We start from the raw sequence: 25,223 nt of genomic DNA on the forward strand, positions 1-25,223 counted from the left end.
AAAAATATTAAATTATTTGTAATTTATCTTTTCAGCTTTATTGAGGTATAATTGATACATTTTTCTCTTTATTATTTTCAGAGAAGACAGCTCTATAGACTAGTTAATTATATTAATACTGATAACCTGTGCATTCCTGGAATTGTTTTAATGTGTGACCTAAATCCTGCGTATTTCAATTTGAAGTAATTTATTATTGTCTGATTCTCAGTGGGTGAAAGTGAATGTTTATTTTATGTCATGCCATATCTTTTACTGTTTAGTTTCTCTGGGTCTTATGTTATTTCTGGAGTATTTATACATATATGACAGTTTTCTCACTTATACATATAAATGACTTCTGCAATTTAAATCTTTGATCGAGTAGGATTTTTCTTTCATTTCAAAGCTACTGAAGGTGTCTCCCAAACTAAAACCTAAGTAGAGCAATAGCAAATTGTTTATAATAATTTAGGCCTTTCATTGTTGGCAGAAAGAGTAGTTGTAGGCATTGACTACATTTCTAGGAGTGATGGAAACACAAGTGTTAAGGAAAGTTGTGCACCTGATAGCTTGTTTTTCTTCTTTGGGTACTGCCAGCTCTTGAGATGGACTCTACTTCCCTCAGTGGTTTAAGCTGATAGAGACCCAGCTCTAGAAACTGGGTAGGACCAGGTGATTTGCCTTTCTAGCACTCCTTCCTTCCTTCCCTCCCTCCCTCCGTCTTTCTTTTTCTCTTTTCTTTCTTTCTTTTTCTTCTTTCTTTCTTTCTTGAATTTATTTATTTATTTATTTAGAGAAAGCATGAGTTGGGGAGGGGGCAAGAGGGTGAGAGAGAGAATCTTAAGCAGGCTCCATGCTCAGAGCCGAGCCCAATGCGGGGCTTGATTCCACAACTCTGGGATCATGACCTGTACTGAAATCAAGAGTGCTCACCGACTGAACCAACAAAGAGCCTAAATCATGATGATCAACAGACTGAACCACCTAGGTTTAATTTTTTTTAAGTACTCTCCATACCCAAAGTGGGGCTTGAACCTACAAACTCTAGGTTGAGGGTTGCATGCTGTACTGACTGAGCCAGCCAGGTACCCCCTAGTATTTCTTCCTTTCTTTTTTTTTTTAACATTTGTTTATTTTAGAGAGGGAGAGAGAGAGAGAGGGAAAGCATACATGAGTGCAAACAGAGGAGAGGCAGAGAGAGAGAGGGGACAAAGTATCTGAAGTGGGCTCTGTGCTGACAGCATTGAGCCCCACCCAGGGCTCGAACGCATGAACTGTGAGATCATGACCTGAGCTGAAGTCGGATGTTCAACCAACTGAGCCACCCAGGCACCCCTGCATTTATTTCTTAATTTTATTTTTATTAGTTTTCCTCACATTTATTTTATCTTTTGGTGGTATTTGTGTTAACAACCCTCAATTCTTTGTGAGAAAATGTGTTCTTAAAGAAGTAAGTTACCTATAAAAAATTTTATTTTAATAATATTTGTTTCAAAAAAGTGTACTCAGTGACTCAAATCCTAATTCTTATGTCTGACAAAGCCACGTTAAGCACTTAGGTTTCTCATTAAATATTTTTTTATAAAAGCTTATATGTACCATGAGGAAATTCCTTAAAGGAATGTAGATCCATTTCTTGATGGATTTGGGTATCTTTGTTTTCAAAACCTGTACATTACCCTGAGGTATATTAAGATTTTATAATTACCAGGTACCTGGACTAATTCAGGCAGCTTTAGGTAATTTAATTGTATTTTTCAATAAATTTGTGATCCAGGTAGAAGTCACTACAAATTCCCCAGTCCCTTTTTTATCCTTTCTTTAACCTTGCCCATCATTTCTTGCTAACCTTATCATTTTTTTTTTTCATGCGGCATCTCTTTAGAAGTATTTTTAGTCTAAAGGAAAATTCATGTCTGGAAGTGTCTAGGATTGAGAACAGAGTAATTTATTGCTTAGCATGCAATTGTTACTGCTCCTTCTATGATGCTGATCTTTTCATATTGTCCAATTAGCATCATCATAGAACAAGGAAAACAGAGGAAATGAGTCCTAGAATTTTTACTTTATGATTTTACCTGATCTAATTCTTAAAAAAGAACAAATAAAAATAAAAATCTTATCAAGTCAGTTTGGCCACAAGGTATTGGATTGTTTGTGTGGTATATTTGCAATAGTATTTTACCTTGGTGAAAATATAATATTGCCCTTTGAGATTACAAGTGGTAAATAGTTTAAAACCATGTAAAATTGGTAAGTAATTGTAATAGAAATTCTTAACCTGGGTCTATGAATGAGCTTGGGAAAGATAGGTCACAAATCCCCAGAAATCTAATATAAAGTTATCAGTATCCATGCGTTTTTCTAGGGTTAGGGCCTATTGCTTTTTGTTGTTGTTTTTGTTTTAATCAGATTCTCAAAGGGATCCAAAATGTCAAATAGCCAATGTAAGTATGTTAGTACTGTAGAAAATATTTGTTGTTTCTTATACTAAAACCATAATGTATTAATGGTTGGTTTTTTATTTTTCTTACTTTAGCTTCTGTACTTGGATCTGAATGTAGACTGGTTGTACTATGGTTTCGTGTATATAGGACTTTCTCTAATATATTCGAAGGGCAGATTATCATTGTTCTTGATGTGCTAGAAATTTATAGATTTTGCATTGTGGGAAGACATTTATTATATAAAAGACAACTGTACAGAGATGGAGTTATCTCACAATTTAGTCAACTAATGTCTCAGAGAAGTGTTTTTGCTGTGCAGTTCCATTTAATTGTGAAAATGAAACAAAAATAGTAAAAATAATAACTAACATTTCTTAAGTGTTAAATGCTGGCAGTATTCCAAGTGCTTTTACATTTATTATCTCCTTGACTTGTCACAATAACTGTGAGGGCCATAAGATTATTATCCTTGTTTTGCACATGAAAAAGTGGGACTCAAAGCCTAAGTAATTTGTCATATCACTTATAGAGCTAGTGAGTGGTGAAGCCAACATTCTAAGAAGATAGTGTGACTCCAGACCTCTTTACTGCTGGGCTGTATACTGGTTAACATTGCTGGCTTTTCATTAATAGTAAAAGTATTTCTTACATTTCCTCAACTGTTTAGAAGCTGTTTTCCCCCAACAAATAGATTTCTGGTATTTTAAATTTGATAGTTGCAGTGAGCTTATTACAGTTTTTAAAGCAGGTGCTATTTATAATATTAGCAATATGGAAAAATAGTAGGGAAAGTAGTAAATCTGTGTCTAATTAGATTTAACATCATCATCATTCCTATGCATGGCTGCTAGGAAGAATACAATGCAAGTTAAAATAGAAGGGCTTCTTCCTTTCTGAAATGTAATTGCACATCTTCTGATAGTCTAGAATTCAAATTGGATATTACCACACTGGCTCCTTAGCATAACTTCTTTGTATTTATTTAAGAAAGCTCTCTTTGGTGAGGTGATATGGAAATGAATTAAACCACTGAAGATAAAACTTTATCTTTGACTTGGTGAGGGAACTCCTAAAGGATAGTATTAGTGTTTCTCATTAAAAGTGGTAAAGCTCAATTAGGTCAGATTATGAGGACTTTGGAAAGTCAAATATTCTAAGAGAGACTTCAGTTATCACCACACACTTTGTAGCATTAAGATTCCATTTGAATATTTGAGCTTTAGCATTTTTATGAAATCAGTTCAATTTTAAACAGAGTCCTTGGTATTTCACTTTATTGGGAGTATTTTGCTATAATTTATTAAGTATCAAATATTGGTATGTTTCCAGTACAGTACAAAATAGGGGAATTCTCATTTTAGGTTGCTATAGTTGGAAAGGGAGATGCTTCTAATATCAGGTAGGTCTTTTGATGTTTTTTGTTGGAGAAATGAAATTTTACAGAAGCCTTCAAACAGAATTACAAAAACAATGATACTGTCCCTAAGAAAAAAAGTGAAGATGAGTTTATGGTCCAAAATGGGGCTGAGAGACAAAATTGTGTTAAAAATCACTTGTGGTCTTGGCTTGTTCAGTTTGTTATTCTGTTTGTCCCCCACTCCCTTCTAGGGAGAAATTTTATTAGGGCTTTGGCAATGTTATTAGTATGAAATATTTCCATAAATATAATATTAACGTGTGTCCTACATCACTTTTGTGTAAATGTCATAAATAAAAGAACTTTACTTTTAGATTCCTTTCTTTGGTTTTCACCACTTTGTCTTCGCCACTCCAGTCCCATTATCCCTGCCCTAGAGAGACCCTCCTTGTCTTTTTCTGGGACTTTTCCAATTGCCTGTACTTTGTGAAGGACCATTCACTAGTCCATATTGTTCTTTGATGTGGCAGGCTTCCAGAAGTCTCTCGGCCCTAGGGGAATCGTTCATAGTCTCAGACTCTGGATCTTTTTGGCAGAAATGTGTGTATTTTTTTTATCTGCTAATTATAGAGAGTCCAAGTGTCCTCCTCTCTGTTGACCTTCTTAGTTTTCCTTTGAATTGGTGTCCTTTGTATTGCAGATGTCACATTTCTCAAAGAGTGCTTAGCTATGTGTATTCAGCTGAAAGTTGGATAAAGCCCTAAACATTGCAAAATACACTCTTTGTATATATAACCTGAATTTTGGAATTGGTATGGATGAAAGTCAGTTTTAGAATGACTAAAGTCAGACAGAAACCTATTACAATGTGGAAGACTAGATAGATCAAATACCTGCTGTTTCAGGGTCAGGAAAGAAAAAAATATTGTAGTTTATGTTGTTCCTATAATTAAGCTTCAGTAGTTCTTCCAAATAGCAGACTATCTAAGCACTGCTTTTGTGAGCAGATAATACCAGTTGTTGAGACATTATTGAGAGAGCACTTGGATTGTCTCAAACTAGTTAGTTGGGTCAAGGGAAAGATAAAATGAGGAGTGAATGAGTCTTTTCTGTTGTACTCAGAGGCATGACAGCTTGTTCCACTTTTGAGCTTTTATCAAGATGAGACTTGTCTAGACTTCTAATGAAATAGGCTTCAGGTAAAGTAGCAACATTAGGTCAGGATTTTTGACTGTGAAAATGAGTCTTAAACATTCTTTTTAACTCTTTGGATCTTAAACAGTTTTGATACTTGCAGCTGCCTTTTCGGCAACACGTCATCTTGTCCTGAATGACACACACACACACACACACACACACACACACACACACACACAGATACATGCATATACACACACATACATATGTATACATACACACATATGTATACACACACACACACACACACATATATAGTCTATTTTCTTATTTCCTAATGGTATTTTCCAAGCATTAGGGATGCCAAGGGTGTGGTGTTTTGACTAATTCTGGATATTTTCAGCAGCTTTCAGGGACTTACTGTTGTATTCCATATACCTGTTTGGCTTACATAACAGCTACATTTGTTATACTCACAGTGCCAAGAAAATCAATGTTTTATCGCTTTGAAGTTACTTAACAGGTGATGTTTGCTAATTTATTATGATGGTATCTGGGATGGCAAAGGTTTTTATTCATTCTTTCTCTTCAAACCTTATGTAGTAAGTAGTATATTTTAATGTTTCTCAGAATGAAGGTCTATATTTTATGTATTTTCTTTGTACCTTAATGTACAAAGGGTACATGAGAAAATGCCATTGTTTTATCTTTGCAATGGCAAATTTTGATTGTAAATCCATGACTTCTTGTTTTGTTTACAAACAATTTTCTTGGCTGGTACATTAAACCACAGTAGATTTGATGAAACTGTTCATCTTTAGTTATGCCAACATTCAAATGTGAATCTGCATCTTAGGTACTTTGATCTTTCTGATCTATTAATATTTCTTAGTACATAAACATCAATTAGCTTACTAAATTAAAGTTAGCAAATGAGTCAGCCATGTAATTTGTTTGTGACATTTTGAGTTAGCAGGGCCATGAGAAAAAAATATTTTTATTTGTGTGGAGGTGCTCTTATCTCCCTGTCTTCAGGTGGTGATGGGAGTTTATACATGTAAGAAATGGAGGTATGGTGGTGCACTTTGTGAAATGCTAATCCCTATTATTGGGCTTCTGCTTGGGGCTGGACTGCTTTCCCTGAGATGTCTTCAGGAGTTGCAAACTGCATACTGTTGTTTTCCTTTTATAAATGAGCCTTTTAATTAGCAGAATATTAATGTAGAGTCTAACTTTTTTGTTTTATGAAAGGTAGTATTTTGAAAAATCTGCAAAATGAACTATGTGGGCAAAAGTTCTAGAGTGGATGGTATTAGATTTAAACTGTGAATCTGGCCTTTACAAAGCTACAAAATAAATACTAATCAGTGGTGTAAGTAAAATCCAGGAAGGATTTGTGTTAATTTGACAAGTAGGTTTAGAGTTCTTTAGCCATTATTTTTTAGAAACCAGCTTTGTTCATACATCCTTTCTCTAATTTGCTTCACTTTTGATCTTTGATAAAACCAGCTGCAATTTTGTTTCATTAACAAACTTAACTGTTTAACAGATGTTTGTTTTGGCTTGATTGTGTCCTTTCTATTAGAAACAGCATAACATACATAGAAACCATGCTGAGCCTTTTCCTGTCTGTAGCTAGACAGGCGTTTCAGAAGAACAACTTAATTTTATTTACAAGTTCAATTTTTGTTCTTCTGTACTATTATTGTAGGTATACAAACATTTTAGCTCTTGTTCCCCCTGTCAGGGAGGTCTTTTGTTCTTAATCCTCCATCTGTTAGTCTGGTACCCTCCCCCTCCCCCTTTTTTTAGCTTTACAAAATCTTAGCATGCAGGGAAAAAGGTATTGCAGAAGAGGTAATTGAGATATCAATGACTCTTCTACAGTTCAAGGGAGGGAATGGGACTAGCCTGGTGAATTTAGATAATTTCTTCCATCTTCTTTGATGTCAGTAAGCTGCCATATGGACAGCAATGAGGCCTACAGGAAGGAGGTGAGCTTTGGTCTGGGCTGCCTGTGATACTCAAAGAGATGTGGGCTGGGAGCCAGAGGCAGGCAGTCCTTGAATGTTTCTGTAGTTGTTTCTTTTTTTTTTTTTTTTTTAATTTTTTTTTCAACGTTTTTAATTTATTTTTGGGACAGAGAGAGACAGAGCATGAATGGGGGAGGGGCAGAGAGAGAGGGAGACACAGAATCGGAAACAGGCTCCAGGCTCCGAGCCATCAGCCCAGAGCCTGACGCGGGGCTCGAACTCACGGGCCGCGAGATCGTGACCTGGCTGAAGTCGGACGCTTAACCGACTGCGCCACCCAGGCGCCCCTTTGTAGTTGTTTCTGATGCGGCCAGTCCTGATTTTTGTCTGTGGTTTATTGCCATGCTTGTGACTCTCTTAGATCATACATGGGAATGATAAAATTCAAGAGAGGTAAAGTTTACATGCAGTAAGAGAAGTAATAATAAGAGAAGCAAGGAATACTCAAACTAAAATAAAGTATTAAAGGACATCAAATGATGATTCCTATTTGATATTTGATCTTGTTTCCAAAACTGGTATTTTAATAATCATATAGGAGCTTCTACCTTCTATCAAAACCCAACCCTAGGAGCATCTGGGTGACTGGCTTAGTCAAGAGTGTCCCACTCTTGATTTCTGCTCAGGTCATGATCTTGGGGTTGTGAGATTGAGGCCCCCCCCCCCCCCGCATCCCCCTTGGGCTCTGCACTGGGTGGGGGGGCCTTCTTGAGATTCTCTTTCTCTCTCTCTCCTTCCCTCCCTCTTGCTCTCCCTCTCCCCCTCTCTTCCTCCCTCTGCCCCTCCCCTGTTTATGTGCACACAAGCTTGCCAGCCTCTCTCACAAACAACCCAACCCAGAGCCTTGAGATGTGAGTAATGCTGCAGAAAACAGGATCGGCTAGTGGAAGAATGTGGGATCTTTGAAGAACATTAGCTATTCCAGTTAGATTGCTGGCAGGTTGTGAGGAAACTAGAAAAGATAGGCAGTGGAGGGAACCAGAAAGGTATTTCCCCCTTAACTTTGTAATTTGTGAAATTGCAATATTTCAGAAAAGTTGAAAGAGTAATACAGTAAGTGCTGTATTTCTTTTACTTGGATTTACCGATTGTTAAGCATTTTGTTACATTTGTTCTTTCTCCCTCTTTTAAGTGTGTATGTATACACAAATACGTACACTTACTCATAATTTTTGGTTGAACTGAAAATAAGTGGTAGACACTATGATACTAAGATGTTATGACATTAAGTCATAATAATTATATACTGAGGAACATTTTCCTATTACTATTTTATGTAAGAAATTTAGTAGTGGAACAAGAGTGTTATCCAATAGACAGTCCATATTTTCCCAAATGGCTTCTTTTGTTTTTAATGTTTATTTATTTTTGAGAGAGAGAGTGAGCGAGCTTGAGAGGAGGAGGTGCAGAGAAAGATGGAGACACAGAATCCAAAGCAGGCTCCAGGTTCTGAGCTGTCATCACAGAGCCTCATGTGGGGCTCAAACTCATGGACCATGAGATTGTGACCTGAGCTGAAGTTGGGCACTTAACCACTGAGCCACCTAGGTGCCTCATAACTTTTGTTTTTAATCTGGGATCCAGTTAAGGATTGTACATTGCATTTGGTTGTTAAATCTTTTTTTTTGTTTTATTTTAACTTTATTTATTTATTTTGAGAGCGATAAACTGTGCAGAGAGGGAGAAAAGAATTCTAAGCAGGCTCCACAGTGTCAGCACAGAGCCTGATGCGGGCTTGAACTCACGATCTGCGAGAACATGACCTGAGCAGAAACCAAGAGTCAGATGCTTAACCAACTGAACTACCCAGGCGCCCTTCTTTTTTTTTTTTTTTTTTTTTTAAAGACAGTGAGAGAGTAAGCATGAGTGGGGAAGAGAAGGGGGGGGGGGTGGAGAGAGAGAGAGAGAACGAGAGAGAGAACATGAATCCCAAGCAGGCTCCATGCTTAGCATGGAGCTTGACATGACACTTGGGCTTGATCTCATATGACTGAGATCATGACCTAGGCTGAAATCAAGAGTCAGCTAAGCCACCCAGGCACCCTGATTATTGTATCTTTAGTAGAGAACAGTTTTCCCTCTTTTTTTTGCTTTTCACATCAGTGACTTTTTTTGTTGTTTATTTTTAAATTATTTTTTAAGATTATTTTAAAAAATATACTTTTGAGTATAGTTGACAATAATACATCAGTGACATTTTTGACAAGTCTAGGCCATTGTCTTACAGGATGTCCCACAGTTAGTGTTTATCTGATTGTGTTCTCATGATCAAAATCAAGTAAACATTTTTGGCAAGAATATTGTGGGAGTGATGTGTATTTCCTCTTGTCCTGTCAGGAGATAATATCCTTTTAGGTTGTGTCATTACTGGTGGTGCTTATTTGGCCATTTGGTTAAGGTGCTTATCTGTTAGATCTATGTTTATAATGGCATGTTTTCTTTTTTGTAGTTAGTAAGTAAGTAATTTGTAGAGTGATACTTAGACCATGTGAATAACTTTTCATTTGTGCGTATTATTTCCTATTAGTGCTACAACAAATTACCACAGACTTAGTGTCTTAAAACAATGCAGATTTATTGTCTTATGGTTCTATAGGTCAGAAATCCAACATGGGTCCCATTGGGTTAAAATCAAAGTGTGGGCAGGGGAGTCTCTAGGAGAAGAATGTGTTTTATCACCTTTTCCAGCTTCTGTGTGCTGCCTAAATTCCTTGGCTCTGGCTCCCTCCCGCATCTTTAAAACCAGCAGTACTGCATCTCTCAGACCATTTTTCCGTAATCACATCTGACTCTGACCACAGCCTGGACAGCTTTTAAAGGATTCATGTGATTAGATTGGAGCCACTTAGATAATCCTGGATAATCTCCCCATCTCAAAGTCCTTAACTTAATCACACCTATAGGGTCACTTTGCCATATAAGGTGACAGATTCACAGGTTCTTAGCATTAGGAAGTGGACACTGGTGGTGTTGGTGGGGATGCATTATTCTGCCTGTCACACAGTGGTTTCAGTATCCTCACCTCAATTAGTTTTTACAGTGGAGGTTGCAAATCTTGGAAGGTTTGGGGGCTATGATATAACACGGTCTAAGTCTGCTTAGCAAAGAATGAATCACAGTTTATGAGGGTAATGCTAGCTGAAGGCTGGGAGTCAAGAGACCTGAGCTCTAGGTCTGACGGTACATCCTAAATCATTTCCATGAGAGCAGGAACAGGGACTTGCCTCCTGCTTCCACTTAGCGTTTCTTTACTCACAAGTTGAATTGAAGGATGGATTTGGCACTAATAGCTTGAGAGTTTTTAACAATAGGAGTTTGGATATCCAAATGTTCCCTGAGAAGTGCATTTAAAGTTGTAGAGAGAAAGGTCTGTCTTTAAATGCCCACAGAATGCATAGGACAACTTAATAAGATAGGCTCTTTTGTGACATTTTAAATACTAAGTAACAACTGAAGAATTTTATGTCTATTATTTAAATTTGAATCCTCGATTAGAAAAATCTAAATAGGCTGAAAAAGAAACTAACTTATTTTATTTTTTTAAATTTTTTTTTTTCAACGTTTTTTATTTATTTTTGGGATAGAGAGAGACAGAGCATGAACGGGGGAGGGGCAGAGAGAGAGGGAGACACAGAATCGGAAACAGGCTCCAGGCTCCGAGCCATCAGCCCAGAGCCTGATGCGGGGCTCGAACTCACGGACTGCGAGATCGTGACCTGGCTGAAGTCGGACGCTTAACCGACTGCGCCACCCAGGCGCCCCGAAACTGACTTATTTTAAAATGAATGATTATCATGCTTACAATGTTATGTCAATTATATCTCAATAAAGGTGGAAAAAAAGAAAAATATGCAGGTAGATGGATGTTGTATTTTCAGTTCTTAGCAAAAACTCAGGAAAGATAAATATCAAATCAAGATTCACAAAGGCAGTTAACCCCAAGGATTCTTTTCCTTTCATTTCATAGTGTTTTAGTAGAATCTTCTGCAGTAGCTGTACTTAGTTGGAATGTTTTAGAAATACTGTTCCAACTGTTAAAGAATAACAGTTTAGTTATCAGCCTATAAATGTGCTTTCTAGAGCTGATAAAAAAAAGATGATCTTCTCATCTAATGAGCTCTGACCCTCTGTAAACCTTCCAACTTACCTCATTTTCCACCAGCTATTGAAATATAACAAGATGCCAACAATTACATCCTCACAAAGCATTTATACCAACTTATAAAATTACCTCCTTATTGGAAAATTGTGTAATATCTTGATTTCAATTTAGCATGGCATGTTGGTTAGCAATAAATCTTACTGGGGTATGAACACAATCCTGCAGGCAGTTCACAGAGCATTGATCAGGTGCAAATTGTGTGTATTTTTCTAGCTTCTGAAAATTTCAGAGCAAAATGAAATAAATAGGCATCACTGAGACCAATGCTTTTTAGGTCCTATTTTAATCTGACATAGAAGAACATCGCCATGTATCTTGCAAGAAATGCCTTGACTCTCCTGAAATTCATTATTTGTGTTTTTGACTTTTGCATTTCCCCATTTTGTCTGTGATATACAACAGAAACAAAAGAATATGGTTAAAACATGTACCTTGTAAAGTGTGCATAATAAACAGTTCATACTAGATTTGAAGCCTCTATATAGAGTACATAAGAAGATGTTAATATTAAACTCTTACTGCTTACTATGGACCAGGCAAAGTTCTAAATATTTATTATATACAAAATACTATTCTATGGACTCTGAGAAATAAGTACTGTTATTAACGGAATTTTACAGATGAAGAAACAGACCAGAGAAATCAGTGATGAGGGTGGGAGCTAGACATTAGAAGTTCTTGAAAAGCTGGGTAATGTCAGTGTGCAGCAGAAGTTTGGGAATCACTGCCCAAGGCTAACTTTCCTTTATAGATGTGCAATAGAGTCTACTCAGGTGGTTGAGGAAATAGTCTAGATGTGTTCATTGGACAAGGCCCTTGTTCCTCCTGAAAGGGATTTTGAGATGATTCTAAAGAAGGAGGCTCTGGAGCCAGAATGCTTAGTTCAAATCCTGACTTTTTCCATTGCCCAAGTCAAGTCTCTCTCAGTTTCCTCAGCTGACAACTGGAGATAGTAATAGCCCAGACGGGATAGGGATAGTTTGCTCCAACTGCCTAGCCCTCAGATAGCGAGGTAGTGAGCTTTTCCTGGGCCATGCTAGAAAGGGCACCTGAGCAGGGTCCAGGGTGTGGAAGGGGCAGTGGCCCTTCTGCTCTTGAGGGAAAAGTGTAAATTGATGTCCTTATCATCTTCTAAAGAAGATCTCCTTTCCTACTGGACACTTGCTCTAGTCACACAGGCCATGAGTGGCTAAAATCCACATTTCTGTGTTGTTGTTTCCCTACTTCTTGTTATTTAAAAATCAGAAAAAGCATATGTTTTTAGAGGAATACATGCTCATTGTACAAAACTTTGAAAAATACAGAAAGGTTCAAGGGATGATGCACCATGACTGCAAATTTATTCCAAATGTAATTACTGATAAAAACTGTTTTTTCTTCCACTCTTTTTTCCCCTACATGTATATATTTGTTATATTTAAATAAAAAGAGGAATATATTAACTATATATATTTATATGTTCCTTTCTACATTTAAAATCTATTGTGAGCCTTTCCCCATATTCCTTATTTTTTGCAGTGTGACTTTTTTTTTTAAGTTTATTTATTTATTTTGAGAGAAGAGAGTGCGAGCAGGGGACGGAGAAAGAGAGAATCCCAAGCAGGTCCCCCACAGCACAGAGCCCCATAGTAACAGTGGAACCCAGAGCCTGCTGAATCTCACAAAGTATACCTGAGCTGAAATCAAGAGTTGGTTGCTTAACTGACTGAGCCAAGCCAAGTGCCTCACAGTGTGACTTTAAATGGCTGGTAGTGTTTCCTATGTCTTTGTGTTTTAACATTTTTTAAAATGTTTTTTATTTTATTTTTGACAGAGAGAGAGAGATACAGAGCACGAGCGGGGAGGGGCAGAGCGAGAGAGGGGGAGACACAGGATCCGAAGCAGGCTTCAGGCTCTGAGCTGTCAACACAGAGCCTGACAAGGGGCTCGAACTCATGAACTCTGAGATTATGACCTGGGCCAAAGTCAGTGCTGAACTGACTGAGCCACCCAGGTGTCCCTGTGTTTCAACATCTAGGACATTCCTAACTGTTTTGCTATTACAGATAATACTGCTACTAAAAATTTGCATATACATAGGTAATTATTTCCCATAGGATAGATTATCGAAGGGCATATACTGGGGCATAAACATGAATTCTTTTTCTAAGGCTTTTGGAACATATTGTCAAAAAGTAAGCCGAGCATGAGAGGCCTTAGGCATCTACTTGCTTCCTAGCCCTTTTTATCTTGCTAATGTGGTAGAGGGAAGAGTGGATTCCTGTTACTTTCCTTTGCAGTTCTTTGATTATGAATAACTTGAACATGTTTTATGTTTAATGGTCATTGTTCAATAACTGTAGTGTGATTCTCTCCTCATCCTTCATCCTGTACCCCAGAGGCAACTGTCTTCAACACTTTCCCCCCCATCTTCAACTCTTTATGCCACATTTAGTCATTTCTTCTGGAAGTTAGAGTTCTGTATTTTTTTTTTTTTAATTTTTTTTTTTTTTAAGTTTTTATTTATTTTTGAGACAGAGAGAGACAGAGCATGAACAGGGGAGGGTCAGAGAGAGAGGGAGACACAGAATTGGAAGCAGGCTCCAGGCTCTGAGCCATCAGCCCAGAGCCCGACGCGGGGCTCGAACCCACAGACCGTGAGATCGTGACCTGAGCTGAAGTCGGATGCTTAACCGACTGAGCCACCCAGGCGCCCCTAGAGTTATGTATTTTTAAATAACATTCTTATAATGCTGTTTCTTGAATTTCAACTTTAGCCATTTTCTATTGACCTCTTGCCGAGGGAAAATAAGGATAAAGTTCTCTTATATGCATATTCCCTTCCCATTGTCTTTCATCTCAGTGTTAAGCCTTCATTTTTGCCTAGGTCATTATTTGTATTCCGTGTTTATATTTTTATGAGATTTTTATGAGTATGCAAATAGTATTCTATTGGAGCCGTGGAATATACTACATACTATTATCAATTTTTGTGATTTTTTTATTGGTTATTTTTAGAATACTCTTCCCCATCCTGAATTCAGAGAAGTCATTTACTAATATTTCCTTCTAGTTTTTTGTTGTCTTTAGTGGTGTCATACTTAAGTCATTAAAATCATCTATATTTTTATTTTGGTAAATGGTGTAAGGATCTGCTTTTTGTTTGCTTGCTTTAATAGCAAACTGATTGTTTCAGTAGAATCTATTACAATTCTTACTTTCCCCACTAATTTATGATGCCTTTAGGAAATTATATAGCAACTTTATATCAATCAGAAATCTAGATCTCTCTTAAACAGTTTCACTTTTTGCCTTTGAAAATTTTAATTAAATTAACTTTCCAACTTTTATTTCACTTAACCTCATTTAACCTGTGGTGCTGTCTGTCTCCAGTTTTACTTTGGAATGTAGGGGAGGAGGTGGGGGGAGCAAAATGCAATTGGCCTCCTTGGTGCAGTATTCCCATTTCCAAGGATTGCTGGAATACATAGATTCCTTGAAATCACTTGCCCCTTAAATTGTGCCGGACTCCAGAGGGTCTTAGCTGTGTCAGCCAGCCTGTGTTTCACTAACTTCCTGTCATCATTTTGTGAAACTGAGTGTTCCAAAAAAGGTTTATTTTAGCTGATTAGCTGTTGGCTTTAATGATGTAAATGCGTTTGTCAGAGATCCTTGCTGTATTAAATCTGACACAGTTGGAAGAGAGTGGGTTTCTTTTTGGGCACGCCTTGAGCTGTTGCTTATCAGACTCTGGCCCCTACCCTGCCGCCTGACTTTTCCAGCCACCTCATCCTCATTTACCATTGTTCAAAGGTTTACACTGGGCTGTAAATTTCCTAAACTTACCTTTTTTTTTTTTTTTTTAAACTGGTTTCTAATTTCATTCCATTGTGGTCAGAGAACGTAGTTTGTGTGATTTCAACCCTTTTTCATTTATTGAGGCTTGCTTTATGGCTTAACCTATGTTGTATCCTGAAAAATGTTCCATGTGCACTTAAGAAGGTGTACTCTGCTGTTGCTGGTTGGAGACATCTATAGATGTGTATTAGATCTAGTTGATTTGTAGTGCTGTTCAAGACTTCTGTTTCTTTGTTGATCTTATGTTTGATTATTCTGTTATTTAAAGTATAATATTCAAGAGTCAATAATTGTTAGATTGTCTGTGTTTTCAATACTGTCATTTTTTTCTTAAACTATTTTGAGGCCTGTTGTCAGGTGCATATATATTTGTTATTGCTATATTTTTGATTTATTGACCCTTTCATCATTATACAATGTCCTTTTTTTCTTCTAGTAAGGACTTTTATCTTGTCCTTTTTCTGTTATTAATGTAGCCAATTCACTTTTCTTTGGTTACTGTTTGCATGGTATGACTTTTTCCATGATGTTAATGAATACTAGTGATAGTGAATATGTTTTGGGGGTAATACTTCAATATGTCCCCTAAAACTTGATGCTGGTTTATGTACTTATTATGTTAATGAGGTTTTATCAGGTGTGGATTTTAAATTTTATTAAATGTCTTTTCAGGATTTGTGGAGATGATTTTTCTCCTTTAATCTTTTTTTAAAATTATTATTTTTTTTGATGTTTATTTATTATTGAGAGACAGAGAGACACAGAGTGTGAGTAGGGGAGAGGCAGAGAGGGGGGAGACACAGAATCTGAAGCAGGCTTCAGGCTCTGAGCTGTCAGCACAGAGCCTGGCACAGGGCTTGAACCCAGAAACTGCAAGATCATGACCTGACCTGAAGTCGGATGCTTAACCAACTGAGCCACCCAGGCCCCCCTTCTCTTTTAATCTTTAATATCATTAATTATACTAACCAGTTTCTTAATATTTAACATCCCACATGTTCACGGTATGTTCTTTGTTTAATGAGTGACAAGTGCTTTGAATACTACATTTTCCTGGCATATTTTAAAATTTCAGTCTTGGGATGCCTGGGTGGCTCAGTCGGTTGAGTGTCCAACTTTGGCTCAGGTCATGATCTCACAGTTTGTAAGTTTGAGCCCCACATCGTGCTCTGTGCTGACAGCTTCAGATTCTGTGTCTCCCTCTGTCTCTGCCCTTCCCCTGCTTACACTCCTTCTCTCTCTCAAAAATAAATAAACATTAAAAACATTTTTTTAATTTCAGTCTTAGTAAATATACCCCCAATATTTTATAAACATGTCTGTTTAGTAAAGAAATGTTCTTATTAGTAAGCTTATTCCCTATTGCCAGTCCTTTTGTTATGCTTATATTAGGGGACCAGATTTTGTGTGTGTGTGTGTGCGCGCGCGCGCGCGCGCACACGAGAGGGGCAGAGAAGGACGGGGAGAGAGCCCTGCATGTTCTTCCCCTAAAACAGCTTTCCAAAGACAGCCACAATTAGTGATTTGTATGTATTCTTCCAAGCCTCCTTTTGTGAATTAAAAAAAATTTTTTTAATTGCTTTGGAGATAGTTTTCTTAAAAAAAATTTTTTAGTGGTCGTTTATTTTTGAGAGAGAGAGAGAGAGAGAGAGAGAGAGACAGAGCATGAGTGGGGGAGGGGGCAGAGAGCAACAGAGACAGAATTCAAAGTAGGCTCCAGACTCTGAGGTGTCAGCACAGAGCCTGATGCTGGGCTCGAACTCATGAACTGCAAGATCATGACCTGAGCCAAAGTCAGACACTTAACCTACTGAGCCACCCAGGTGCACCCCCACTTTTTAAAAATTTTTCCTGAAGCCCTTTTAAAGCAGTTGTAAATAAATATTTTGTGTGTGTGTATAACAAAAAATAGATCCATACTTTGGTGTTTTTTTGTTATTTTTAAATTTTTTTTTTAAGATACATAAGAAATGTATGAGGGGCACCTGGCTGGCAATAGAGCATGTGACTCTTGATCTTGGGGTTGTGAGTTGGGTGTAGAGATTACTTATAAATAAAATCTTAAAAAGGTTTTTTTTTTTTAATTAAAATAGTATGAGTGCATTCTTCTTGGGAAAGTTCTAATGCTAGAAAGAAAACAATGGCCCATACAAACTCCCTGAATTTCAGTCATCTTATCTGTAACATAGGAATAAAAAAATATTCTTCATGGGACCATCAATTAGGATTTGATGAGATAATGTGTTTAAGCACGTAGCACAGTGTTCAATAAAAGAGACGAGTTAGTTATTTTGAACACGTATCAGCTCTGGAGTTTCTAATGAAACGCATTTTGGCACGTAACTGTATGACCTGACAGTGATCTTTTGACTTTTGTCTTTGTTCAAGATCCTCTAAAAAAGAGAAGGTCTTAAAATATTTTCCTTCATAGCTTTGTGTGCTATAAATATAAGTTTAGTTTAATAGCAGAGGTCTTTTTTTTCTTCTTTATTAATTATTTACATTATTTTCCCCCTCATTCCCCTCCAGCCATTACTCAATTCATTGTTTTTGAAGTAAAATGTGCCTCCTTCACAATTTTTGCCAGTTTTATATATTGTCCGTATTAATGATTTTCTTAGTATTTTCTTTTAGATTACCCCACTAAGAGAGCTATAACAAACCAAATGCCTTGAGTAACTTTGGTTTCTGGACCAGATATTGGGGGATAATTAGATAATTTGAATTTGCATCAGATATTAGAGGAAATTAAAGCATTAATGGGGCTCCTGGCTGGCTCAGTCAGTAGGGCATGTGACTCTTGATCTCGAGTTTGTAAGTTTGAGCCCCACATTAGGTGTAGAGATTACTTAAAAATAAAATCCTAAAAAAAAAAGACATTAATGTTAATGTGCTTCATGTGCTAATGGCATTTGGTTCTCTATGATCATGTCTTTGTAAGTTAGGATGCGCTTTCTGAAATATTAACGGTGAAGTGTTATGCTGCTGCAACTTGCTTTTAAATGGTTCAACAACAATTATAACAAAAGTGTGTGTGTGTGTAAATACGTGTGTATAAGTATAGATACAGGTGTAAATAAAAATATGAGGCAAAAATGTTAATTGGTGACTCTTGGTGAAGGGAATATAAGCATTGAGTGTACTACTTTAGTTTTTCTGTAGGCTTGAAATTTTTTAAAAATGTAAACTTGGAAAAAGAAATGTAATTAGAATACTAATTAAAAATTAAATCACCTCACTTTCTTTAATAGATCTGCTGAAAAAGGAAATTTTATTATTACCATAAGTGGAAAACAAGCATCCGTTGTCATAAATAGAAGGTAACCGTAAAAGTTACTTTCAAAGTTTTATTAAAATGTGGCTGGATCTTTTTATCTGCCAGGACTCTGAGCCTGAGGCTTGCTCTCTCAAAGGAACACTAGCAAACATTACAGAGGTGTTAAAGACATATTAGCACCAAACTGAAACTTTCTCCTTGACTTAATGAGAGAATATGAAAGAAAATTAAAAAGGGAATAGTTTTATGATTTTGTGTGATTCAGGTCACCTCAAAGCGTCACCATACTTGGGAAACACTGACTCCATTGATGTAAGTGTTAGAAAGAAAATAAACTTCTGTACTGAATTCTGCTTATAATGCTCTTCTATGTTGAATTGCCATCTTTATTATTTGGTAGTTTTGATCACTACAGATGCATGTAGAGCTGAATGGTATCCTGGCCTAAGGCAGATGTCAGATTTCGCAGTCTAAATTGTTGCTGGGTTTTTGCTCTGATGTTGCTCTTGTGGTTGAGGTTTTGCTGAGGTTTTGTTTTTTTTTTTTTTTTCTTTCTTTTCTTTCCTGCTATATTGTTCCTGCTGTTATTTGGAAGCCACTAGGTTGCTTTGCCTCTTGAACAATGAAAGGATCCAGATCGAGTCTGCCTCACATTTTGTTATCCCAGTACAAGACTCAATTGAATAAAACATATTACCCATCTGGCCTGGAAATCTCAGTGGCACTCAAAATAACTTACTAACAAGTTGTTGGATCATGATATCTTGATTTTCTGAAAGTTCAGCTTCTTTTTAGCTGTTGCTAAGAGAGAAATTTCATTGACATGAGGGACACGAGGACATGTCTGCACGCTGCCAGTTGTTTTATAGGCATTTGGCTCTGCCGCCTTGCAGATGGTTAGACTCTGGGTGGTGGGTAAATGAAATGTGTGCTGATTATCTTATTGAATTAAGGTAACCTTTTGTCGTTCATTGAATTCTGTAGACCAGTTGGTCAGTGAGCAGCTGCTCTGTGTGGCTTGGTTTGAGTTTTGAAGCACACAAAGACTATCTTAAAGGGTGGTCAGTCTAATCCAGGTATTCAACAAAGCAATAGTGAAAGCCTTCTTCTCTTTTGACACTGTTTTCTGTTCTGATGGAAATGATTGAACAAAAACGTTTTTGCTTTTTGCTCAATTAACTAAGTGATTAAAGCAATGGTTTTTTGAGTGTTTGGCTGAATGCTTCAGAATTTTTTTGACCTAATGTTTTAAGTGGAAGAAAATATCTTATCCCAACATTTGATGTTAGAAGCGTTCTAATTTAATGGCAGAGTCTATGTTTGAAGATGCGTGATAGACTAATGGAATTGTTTTTTAAGATTATCTTCACAAATATTCTGGAAATTAAAGCATGCTTCAGTGGTGCTGTTTCTTGGCAAATTCTAGCTGTGAAAGTCTACCATATTTAAAATTTTTTTCTTAATGTTTATTTATTTTTGACAGAGAGAGAGACAGAGCATGAGCAGGGGAGGGGCAGAGAGAGAGGGAGACACAGAATCTGAAGCAGGCTCCAGGCTCTGAGCTGTCAGCACAGAGCCCGACACGGGGCTTGAACAGACTGTGAGATCATGACCTGAGGCAAAGTTGGACGCTCAACCGACTGAGCCACACAGGCGCCCCTAAAATCTACCATATTTTTATATGGATTCTATCTCAATGTCTGCAAACTGTTTCAGGTGGCTTCTTCTTCTTCTTCTTCTTTTTTTTTTTTTTTTTTTTTTTGAGTAAACTCTACCTCCGTTGGGGGGCTTGAGCTCACAACCCCAAGATCAAGAGTCACCTGCTCTACCAGTTGATCTAGCTGGGCGCCCCAGGACTGCGAGTGGGGGCAGAGGGGGAGAGAGAGAGAGAGAGAGAGAAAGAATCTTAAGCAGACTGTACACTTAGCCCATGACCCTGGGATCATGATCCAAACTGAAATCAAGAGTTGGATACTCAACCAGTTGAGCCACCCAGGTGCCCCAAATATTTTCCATTCTAAAAGTAATTCTTTAAAAAGGCTTTTCCAGAACTCTTTGAACTTCCCATCTAAATGAAGTCCATTTAGTAATTCCAATGAAATGCTCTATACTTTTTCTTATTAGCCCTTCTTATAGTCTATATATTTATTGGTCTGGTTACTTTTTAACTTCAGTTGTCCCCTCCAGTTGGGAAAGCTTCACAAACACAGAGACCTTACTTCTTTGCTCACCTCTGTTGAATGAGTGAATGTGAATCATGTTTTCTGATCCTGTGTTAAAGGTAACATAAAGACATTTTATTTTATTTTATTTGTTTTGTTTTGTTTTTTAAATGTTTTATTTATTTTTGAGAGAGAGAGAGCAGGAGTGGGGGAGGGACAGAGAGGGGAACAGAAGATCTGAAGCAGGCTTTGTGCTGACAGTAGGGAGCCTGATGCTGGGCTCCAACTCACAAACCTTGAGATCATGACCTGAGCTGAAGTCGGACGCTTAACCAACTGAGCCACCCAGGCACCCCAACATATAGACATTTTAAATGTGAGATTGAAATGGAAAGTCCTAAGGGCATGTTAGTTAATTGGAGACTTTGGTTTGCATTTTACACTTGAAAGCTGCTCACTTGGGCTACTCTGTATCTTGATCTAGGATGAGGGAAGTCAAGAATCTATTTAATGATGACCAGTGAGTCTCCCAATCAGATACCTGCTAATTTCAAATAGATCCATTTTATCTCTTCATTTTCATTTTACTTGTTTGAACTTTAAATTGTCTATTGAAAGAGATTATTTTAGTTGCTTCTTTTCTCCTGTGAAACACTTTTATGAGCTAATGAAGCAAATTAAACAATATGAATGTTTGTAGTATAAAAGACATTAGGATTTATAACTATTTGAGACTTGAATTTGGTTGAAAGAAGAGATTGTATTATACCTAACCCTGTGGGATATACAGTGATTATTAGGAAGGTCTAAAATAAATCAGATACTTCAGGTGTGTAAGAAAGCCAACTGCCTGATACTATAACAATCTTACTAGGATAATCTGTAGATATCTGCAGATGGAAAAAAAAATAGAGTCAAATAGAAACAAAAGTCTTTTTTTTTTTAAGTTTATTTATTTTGAGATGGAGATAGCATGAGTTGGGGAGGGGCAGAGAGAGGGAGAATCCGAAGGAGGCTTCATGCTGTCAGTGCAGAGCCCAAACCCATGAAATGTTAGATCATGACCTGAGCCGATACCAGGAGTCAGAGGCTTAACTGACTGAGCCACCCAGGTGCCCCCAAAAGTCATTTTTAATGTCTGACATTCTAAAAACTGGTTTTGAACTTAGGGGTGAAGATCAGCCTTTGAGTCATTGGAAAGCAAATGGAAACAGGAGTTCATCTCAAACACCCTTCTCTTTAATTCTTCAGGCTTTGTCCATGTATCCTCTGCTGCCAGAGCCTGCTTGTTTCTTCTGTAAGCTCATCCTTCTCATGTTCCTGTGGATTCTTCCACAGCCCTTCCTCTCTCCTTTGTACTGTCCTATGTCATGATCCATGTAGCAGAGTGTTTGCTAAGTAACCACATACTCCAGAACTTGTGCTGCACATTCAACTGGAAGTTAGATGTGCCTCCTGTACTGGCAGTGTCGGTGCATGGATGTGCGTGTCAGGCCGAGACTAGAACCAGCAGCACTAGAAGAAAACTACCACTAGTATTAATTAGCAGAGATACACCCCTCATGTGGCCACATGTTACACGGCCATAACATTCTAGCAGCCTTTTTGCTTCTTCTGCTGCTTTTTTTCTTTTAACAGAGGTGTAATTGACATACAACATTATATTAGTTTCAGGAGTACAACATAATGGTGCGATATTTGTGTATATTGTGAAATGGTCACCCCAGCAAGTCTGGTTAACATTTGTTACCGTATGTAGTTACGGAATTTTTTTTTCCTGTTGTGAGAACTTGTTCACTTCTTCTTTGACAGCCTCCTCACCTCTAGTAATTTCTCCTCTGAACTATTGTAGCATTACTGTTTGTCTGTCTCATTGGTGCTACCTATAACTCCTCAGTTCTGTGGGCCTTGACATTATGGGCAATAGAGATGGAGACTATGTCGTTTTTAAAATTTAAATTAAAGTTTTTTTAAGTTTTATTTTAATTACCTGGTGCTCGTCGTCGTGACAAGTGGCACTCCTTAATCCCTATCACTTATTTCACCACCCCCTCCTCTGGTAACCAGCAATTTGTTTTCTGTAGTTAAGAGTCTGTTTCTTGGTTTCTTCATCTCTCTCTTTTTTCCTCCTTTGCTCATCTGTTTTGTTTCTGAAATTCCACATGAGTGAAATTATGTGGTATGTGTCCTGCTCTGACTTATTTCACTTAGAATTATATTCTCCAGCTCCATCCATGTTGTTGCAAATGGCAAGATATCATTCTTTTTACAGATGAATAATATTTTATTTGTGTGTGTGTGTGTGTGTGTGTGTACACACCACTTCTTTATTTATCAGTCCCTGGACATTTGGGCTGCTTCCATATCTTGCCTATTGTAATAATGCTGCTGTGAACATAAGGGTGCATACATTCCTTTGAAATAGTGTTTTTGTATTCTTTGGATAAATACCCAGTAGTGTGATTGCTGGGTGATAGGGTATTTCTATTTTTAACTTTTTGAGGAACCTCCATACTGTTTTCCATAGTGGCTATACCAATTTGCATTCCCACCAACAGTGCAAGAAGATTCCTTTTTCTCCACATCCTTGCCAACACTTTTTGTTTCTTGAGTTTTTTATTTTAGCTGTTCTGACAGGTGTGAGGTGATAATCTCACTGTAGCTTTGATTTGCATTCCTTGATAAGTGATGATGAGCATCTTTTCATGTGTCTGCTGGCCATTCATGTGTCTTTTTTGGAGAAATGTCTGTTCATGTCTTCTGCCCATTTTTTTTTTAAATTGGATTATTTGGTTTTTGGGTGTTGAGGTGTATCAGTTCTTCATATGTTTTGGATACTCTTTATCAAATATGTCATTTGTAAATATCTTCTCCCATTTTGCAAGTTGCCTTTTAGTTTTGTTGATTGTTTCCTTCAATGTGCAGAACCTTTTTATTTTGATGTAGTTCCAGTGTAATTTTGTGTTTATTTCCCTTGTCTCAGGGGACCTATCTAGAAAAAAGTTGCTATGGCCCGTGTCAGAGCAGGTACTGCCTATATTCTCTTCTAGGATTTTTATGGTTTTATGTCTCACATTTAGATCTTTAATCATTTGGCTTTGGCTATTTGGGGTCTTTTGTGGTTCCATACAAATTTTAGGATTTTTTTTGTTCTAGTTCTGTGAAAAAATACTGTTGGTATTTTGATAGGGATTGCAATAAATTTACATTTTGCTTTGGTTAGTATGGACATTTTAACCATATTTGTTCTTCCAGTCCATGAGCATGGGATGTGTTTCCATTTGTGTTGTCTTCAATTTCTTTCATTAGTGTTTTATAGTTTTCAGAGTATAAGTCTTATACCCATTTGGTTAGATTTATTCCTAGGTATCTTATTATTTTTGTGCAGTTGTCAATGGGATTGTTTTGTTAATTTTTCTTTCCACTGCTTCATTATTGGTAGAGAGAAATGCAGCAGATTTCTGTAGATTGATTTTGTGTCCTGTGACTTTACTGAATTTGTTTATCAGCTCTAGCAGTTTTTTGGTGGAGTCTTTTGGGTTTTCTGTATCATGGTATCTGTAAATAGAGGAAGTTTTACTTCTTCCTTACTGGTTTGGGTGCCTTGTATTTCTTTTCATCGTCTGATTGCTGGGGCTAGAATTTCCAGTGCTCTGTTGAATAAATGTGTTGAGAGTAGACATTCTTGTCTTATTCTTGACCTTAAGGGAAAAGGTCTCAGTTTTTCCCCATTAAGGATGATGTTAGCTGTGAGTTTTTCATATATGGCCTTTATTATGTTGAAATATGTTCCTTCTAAACCTACTTTGTTGAGGGTTTTTATCATGAATGGATGTTTTACTTTGTCAAATGGTTTTTCTGAGGATAGAGAATATGTCTTAACCTTATTTTTATCATCCGCTCTGTGGTCTCTCTCTGCCTCTCCCCCCTTTTCTCCTCCCCCCCCCCCATAAACAAACAAATTTTAATAAAGGATAATTTACTGTTGCCCAGTTGTGTGCCATAGTTTACGTCCTCCTCATTTCTGTTCAGGAGCCTATTTTCCTTTTAGGTTTAAAGGGCCTGCACTCACTCTCTTGTTTCCCTGTTCTCTCAGATGGGCTAAGGAATAGACATTATCCTCACTAAACAGGAAATTGAGGCCCAGAGAGGTAGGGTCACACATACAGGAGTCAGACCCCATCTTCTGACTCCAAAACCAGTCCTTTTTTTTTTGTTTTTAAATTATTATTATAATTTTTTTATACCACTGCAGGCTTCCCTTTCAGGCTAAGGATGTGTATCTTTTCAGCACTATAAACCACCCGGTTCTGGTGCGTGTTCTTGGGCTTTTTTTTTTTTTTTTTTTTTTTTAATGTTTGTTTATTTTTGAGACAGAGGATGTGCGAGTGTGAGCGGGGCAGAGAGAGACGGGGACAGAGGATCCAAAGTGGGCTCTGTGCTGTGACAGCAGCAAGCCTGATGCAGGCAGGGCTCGAACTCATGAACTGTGGGGTCATGTCCTGAGCCGAAGTCAGATGCTCAACCAACTGAGCCATCCAGATGCCCCTAATCCATCTTGGTCTTATTCACCTTGGTAACCTTCACAGTGCTCACCTTCGGGCAATTGTTAATGTTGAATCCCTCCCAGTTGTGACTATATACTATCTACTGTCCTTCCTGTGGAAGAGAAGGGGTCTTATTGACTTTTATCTATCAGTGTGCAGTCTTACCCAGGGATGTCATTGACATGACCACTTTGGTTTTTTAGCAGTTTATTTATTAATTCTTTCATTTAGTCATTCAAAAATATTTATTGAGTGCATACTCTGAGCCAAGCATTGTTCTCA

At 37.4% G+C, this 25,223-nt stretch overlaps 1 protein-coding gene across 4 annotated transcripts in view; it reads left to right on the top strand.

Annotated features, from left to right (window-relative positions):
- KAT6B (lysine acetyltransferase 6B) overlaps window positions 1–25,223 on the top strand; it is a 188,946-nt gene that overhangs the window by 16,650 nt on the left and 147,073 nt on the right. The gene's annotated exons all lie outside the window — the stretch shown is intronic.

This window comes from Panthera pardus, unplaced genomic scaffold, assembly GCF_024362965.1.
Source record: "Panthera pardus isolate Hobbes unplaced genomic scaffold, ASM2436296v1 HiC_scaffold_22, whole genome shotgun sequence".
Lineage (NCBI taxonomy): Eukaryota > Metazoa > Chordata > Mammalia > Carnivora > Felidae > Panthera > Panthera pardus.